The 6,000-nt window shown below is 48.3% G+C and overlaps 1 protein-coding gene across 1 annotated transcript in view; it reads left to right on the top strand.

The window, feature by feature from the left end:
- Positions 1–1,489: 1,489 nt before the first annotated feature.
- SYNE1 (spectrin repeat containing nuclear envelope protein 1) overlaps positions 1,490–6,000 on the top strand; it is a 471,658-nt gene continuing 467,147 nt past the window's right edge. The window contains exon 1 of the mRNA XM_081530296.1: positions 1,490–2,005. The gene's annotated coding sequence lies outside the window, so the exon portion shown is untranslated. The remainder of the gene's footprint in view (positions 2,006–6,000) is intronic.

Genomic DNA, 6,000 nt, shown 5'->3' with positions numbered 1-6,000 from the left:
TAATGATCTCTCTCTTTGGGCTGGTTTTTAAGACCTCCACAATCTGCCCTTTGCTTTGTTTTGAGCCTCCAGGGGCCCATTTTTCCCTGAAGCTCCTGTTCCCTCCCTTGCTTTCTCTTCTGCAGGCCCATGGGTTTTCACTTCTTCAAAAGCATCATGTGCTTTCCTTCCATTGATCCTTTGTCCTGGAGTGTTATTCCAGATCCCAGTCTATCTGCCTTTCTCTCAGTTAATGTTTCTTTTCCTGCAGCTCACAGTTCAAAGGTCACTTCTTTAGCAAGGTCTTCCTGATCTCTAAACTAAATTGATTCCTTTCTTTGGAGGCTCTCAAAGTATTTTCCTTCTCTTGGAAGCTGGGGTTTAATAATTATTTGCGTGGTTCTTTGATGAACGTTTCTCTTTCTGATTATGCTGGAAGCTCAGTGAAGGCAGGAACCAGGTTTGGTTTTATTTACCATTGTGGCTCCAACAGTTAGGACACTATTCGGGATATGGCAGGTGTTTGAACAATATAGTTGAATAACGAAGCTACAACACACTTCTCTGGGGTTTATGAAAAAAGACAACCAAAAGTTGATGATGTGCTTACTCCTTCAGCGGAGGATGGAAACGAACTGAGAGTGGACATTCAGTTCATCAAGCAACTAATGCCAGCCACAAAGCCCTAGGCTCCTGCCTGTCTGCTCCTGGGAGAAGAGCAGCTAAGTCTAGGGAGGGAGTTTCAGTTGGTGAGTGAGTTGGTTAGATGAAAGCACAGACTGCAAGGAAGACCTCAGCTACCCTCTCACCCCCTCCTCCTAAGTGGCAGGCCTGCAGCTTGGATCTCAGTCTAGTCATATGCAGGCAGAGGGTGGTAACTGCACGACAAGGCTGTGGTGGATCACCTCCGCAAGCTGTTCTGGGCAGCCACGCGGAGTGTCACCCGGAGGCAGAGGATATGTTCAGAGTGACCCCCGACACCACCCTCTCCAGGCCCGACTCCCTGACCAACTAGTTTCTGCAATTAGAGATTCATTCCTTGGTCTCTAAAATATGTAAACACAAGGAAACATAGCACATCAGATTAACTCCCTAGATTCATTTCAGATGTTATTATTTTGTTAGAATCCAGAAAGAAAAGACTTTGAAGAAAACGCAAAGCTAAAGACTGGAGTGTTGGCAGCGAGCTAGGGAAAGGCAGCAGGCAAAGAAAAACTTCATCCACTGAAAAGCTCCAGCCTCCCGTTCTACTTTTGTATGGGAAATGGGAAAAACTATTTGTTCAGATTGAAAATTCGAGAGAGTAATTATTATTTTGAAGATTCTTGCAACATAGCTGTATTTATTTGAATTGCCCTCAGTCCTGTTGGACCTGGGCTTCCTTGTTGGTGAAGAGAGGCTGTGTTTGACTTTGCCTGGAGACCATAAAACCACAACAAAATAAATTCTTCAGGAGGCTACCCGGCAACCCCGGGATATCCTCTACACCTTGAGAAGGACTTGTGATGACAGACTCGCCGAGAGGGCGAGGGAAGAACCTGAACGCAGTTCTCCAGCGTCATCTTGACGATTAACCAAGAAGAAATATCATTAAGAGGTCGGGTGTCTCCTCAGGAAATCGACGCTTTATAAACCACAAGAACAAAAGCCTATATAGTCTGACCCGTCTCCCTAAAATTGCATGCTACGGAAGAGGTCAGCCGTTAGGATCTTTTTCGAAAGTTGATTGAAAAGGAGCCAGAGAAATGTCCTCAGTGAACCGCATCACTTCCTTCCTGGGACCATCAGCGAACCTCCCCAGCCTTTCAAGATAGGTTCTGCCTTGAAAGGTCAGCCGAGCGGTGGAAATTCCAGGCAAAAGTTAGCAGCCGGGGCAGAGCATCACCTTCCCGGCACTCTCGGCCATTTCTTCCCTCCTCGACCCCCGGGGAGGTGGACCAGGTGGAAAGGCTCCCCGAGAAAGAGAGCCGCGGAAAGCCTTTGCCGCTGCAGCAAGACGCTGGAGACGGCCGAGCATCTCCAGGAGGTAGGGGAGGCCGGCGAGAGAGCCGGGTGCCCGCCCCCGGCAGTGCAGGGGACCGGCGCATCCCGGGCGCGGGCGCGGGGCGCGGGGAGGGGCGTGGCGGCGCACGGGCCGCGTCGGGAACCTGCCGGCGGGATGAACCCGCCTCCCCGACCTTCCCTAGCCGAACCCCAGTGCGGGGGGGTACGGGGGGCTTGGCGGGTCGTCGGGAGAGGTCTGAACCCCCCCCTCCTCGGGAGCACCCGGAAGGAGGACCCGCTCGCCGAGGGAGGGCATAGTCGCCGAGCGGCTGGGCGCAGGAGTGAGTGAGTGTGCGAGCGGCCCGGGAGCGCGGCGGCGGCGGCGGCCGATCCGCCACCAGCCGGGGAGCCGGCCTCGGCGTGCCGTCCTCGGTCACCGGGGCCGCCCGGCGCCCCGCAGAGCCCTGTAGCCGCGCCCCGGCTCTCGCCACCGCCGCCGGCCCCTAGCGCGCCCCGCCGCCGCGGTGTCTCTCGCTGCGCTGCCCGGCACCTGGACCAGCCCGAGAGAGAGAGAAGGTAAGAGAGAGGCTTTGGGTGCCAGCCGAACAAATTGCAGACAGATTGTAAGCAAGTTTGCACTCGCAGGCTCGGGTCGTGCGTGCTTAACGGGAGGGAGAAGGTGGAGATGGTGGCGATGGTGTGTGTACGTGTGTGGTACTCAGGGAGATACGGAGGTGGGGGGCGTCTTCCTGGCATCGCCTACGTAGATACTCCTATTAATATCCACGCCCCCCTCCCCGACTTGACATTTCGGCTTGTGGCACTTCTGGGGTCCAGCGATGAAGAAGCAAAAGGCAGCCGCTCTCTTGTTGCGATGGTCGGGGCTGCTGCTACTATCAGATGGGAGATGTAGGGCGTTGAACAAATTCCAGGAGCCTCCCTTCCTCCACTGACTATTTTAGGAAGGGCTGGGGGAGGGGACATGGGGAGCACAGCCCCGGGGGCTTGAAGAACCGAGGAGGCCGGGGCTTCAGACTACTACAACTGTCGCCTGCGATGGCAAGCAGGCGGAGCCTACGCTAGAGGGCAAGATAACTTTCATCTCCTTTCCAGAAAGACACGTTTCAGACAGATTTTTTTTTTTTGCATCACTGCCAGAGGGAGTTCTGTGAAATGGTGGTTCGCCGAGCGGCAGGTGTATGGCAAAGGGCACGAAAATAATGTAAAATAAAGCAGCTATTAGCCATCATGGAGAGAAAGCCTGTTGGGAAACGGGGTTTGGAGAGCTGTCTGGGATAACAGATCTTGAAGGCTTCAAGTTCAGGCCCTTTTTTCATAAATAGAGTCAGGTTCAGCGAGGGGGCGAGGCGGGGAGGTGGAGTGGAGGGGTGAGGTTGTGCGGCGAAGGGGAGAGACACCAGCGGTGAGGTTTAGCATCCTAGAATGTTCATTTCTGAGCTTTTCAGTTGGGGGTAGAAAACCTGTATGCGTCTGAAATTTTTCTGTGCATGTTAAGAAAGTTCAAAATGAATGATTTTTTTCCTCCCTCTTCCTTAATGCTTGTCTATTTTTGTCCTCATCTGAGATCTACTTTTCCAAAGAAAGCATTTGTATGCAGGAGCCAGACATGTGCAAGAGAAAGTATGATAATTTTCGACTAAGCAAAGGTTAATATGACCCCCATCTGTATAAAATGCTGACTTAACCATGAGTCATGAGGATTGTTCTTGGAGAGGCTTGCTGTTCTCCATGAGGAAGAAGATTAATAGGATGGATAAAAAGTTCCTGACATCACCAGAAAGGTGTCATAAACCAACATTGCTATTTTGTCTTGCATTTTTGAGTCTGTTTATTACTTTGTGGCAGATTGAGAACAAAAGTGCCCAATCAATGCTAACTGAATATATTTATTTCACAGTGAAGATAAAGGCACAGCCTCACTGACTCATAATAATATTGCTAGCCTTTGGAAATACTTGCTCAGTTATTACATTAGAGCTTCACTTTTATCTGTCTTAACTAATGATTTCTTCACAAAATGGTTTATTTCTTTTTTGTTGTAAGGTTTTATTTTCCCCCCTTGATTCTTCTCTGCAAAGGAGTAAGGATTGGGAAAAGGTGGTTTGCTGTTTAAAAATGTTCCAGAATTGCTGTGTTCAGTGGGGAGGGTGCTGCAGTAGGACCTGATTTCTGGTAATTATACAGCCCACACAGCTACTTGGAGGTGAAGGGAGGTGTCACTGAAACCGGATGTAAGAACCCCATGACTGGGCAAGGTTGGTGACAATTTCTCCCGCAGGGCAGGCGGCACCAGCCTAGAAACTGCAGCCACACCCTATGGTCTGAACCAGCAGTCGTGCAGGACCCAAGACTCCCTTTTGACGATATCTGCTTATCTTCTCTTAAAAGGATTAAATGTGTCCTTCTTTGTGGTCTAAACCAGTGAGAACTTCCGTTTGTCACAAAGTACAGTCTAGACTCTAGCCAAGCTAGGGAGGAAGGGAGCAGATATCTCTGGGCAGGATTTACACTCCAGGCTGACTGAAAAAAGTTCAATCCCGACACAGTATTTGTCATGCATATCAGCTCTGTACTTTTTTTAGTTATTTCTGCATATTTTTGTTCTTCCAAGGACAGGACCAATTTTTGTTTGTTACCCTGTAACATTCATGAATCGTGGGTGCTCGGTCGTGTCCGATTCTTTGCAACTCTATGGACTCCTCTGTCCATGGGATTCTCCAGGCAAGAATAGTGGAGTGGGTTGCCGTTTCCTTCTCCAGAGATCTTCTCAACCTGGTGGATATTGGCAGGCGGATTCTTTACCACTGTGCCATCTTAGGGGGAGGTGTAACATTCATAACAGTGAATAATTACCAGCACTACACACTGATAGCCAGTACACAGATGTTAGTAATATATTTGTAGTGACTACAGGATATCCCTCTTTTTCCCTGCCATTTAGCTGTCTTGGTATTCATTAATTAGTATCATAACCAAAAGATGCATAGAGAAAAACAATAATTAAATGTAAAATTAGACACTGTGTGACTCACTCCAGCTAAGGACTGATAGAAGGGGGTGTTGAAATGTATTCATTAGGTCTTAAAATTTTTGTTTAATAGTGGATTTTAACAGGAGTGCTGTTGTATATATTGAGACATCTAATGAAGTGCTACATACAGTTGTGAAGCTGTGTATGTTTTATGGCCTCAGTTCATCTTTTTCACCTAGAAATGAGCCATATCATTTCTGGTTGTTGCAGGGGTTGTAACTTTCTGCTGTAGTTTCCTAATACTTAAAAACTTGTTAAATTGCTTGAAGATATAGTCTTGTGGCTTAGCAGTGTCTCTTCTAGTGTTGTTCAGTTGCTAAGTCGTGTTCGACTCTTTGTGACCCCATGAATTTCGGCAGGCCAGGCTCCCCTGTCTTTCTCTGTCTCCCCGAGTTTGCTCAAATTCATGTTCATTGAGTTGGTGATGCTATCTAGCCATCTCATCCTCTGCCGCCTCCTTCTCTTTTTGCCTTTAACCTTTCCCAGCATCAGGGTCTTTTCTAATGAGCTGGCTCATCTTATCCAGTGGCCAAAGTATTGGAACTTCAGCTTCAGCATCAGTCCTTCCAGTGAATATTCAGGGATGATACTGAATTCTTTTTTAATAGCGCAAACAGGAGACTGCTTTAGAAGTCAATTGTCCATTCTGCTTAGAGACTGAAAAAGTCAAGTTGTGATGATTCACTCCTGTGCTTTTCACAGGTGTCAGGGTTAAGAAGAGTGCATAGTTCAGACAGGAGGATCCCAGATAGCAGATAGTCTAAATTCCCTCTCTAGCCCACACAATAAATGCAGCAGATGGTATCGATTGGATGTTCTCTTTGCTCCCACAGTACCCTGCATTTTTCCATTACAATACATGACCTACTTTGTTATAATACTGTTTATATCATCTTTCCCTCTGGTACACAAACTCTAAGGGGGCTTATCTATCTTGTTTACTGCTGTTTACCCAGTACCAGTGTGTCCTTTACATGTGAATTCTC

This window comes from Giraffa tippelskirchi, chromosome 9 (assembly GCF_054371585.1).
Source record: "Giraffa tippelskirchi isolate mGirTip1 chromosome 9, T2T-mGirTip1v1.2.pri, whole genome shotgun sequence".
NCBI classification, from domain to species: domain Eukaryota; kingdom Metazoa; phylum Chordata; class Mammalia; order Artiodactyla; family Giraffidae; genus Giraffa; species Giraffa tippelskirchi.
Note: the sequence above shows the minus strand (reverse complement) of the source record. Positions and strands in the feature narration are given on the sequence as shown.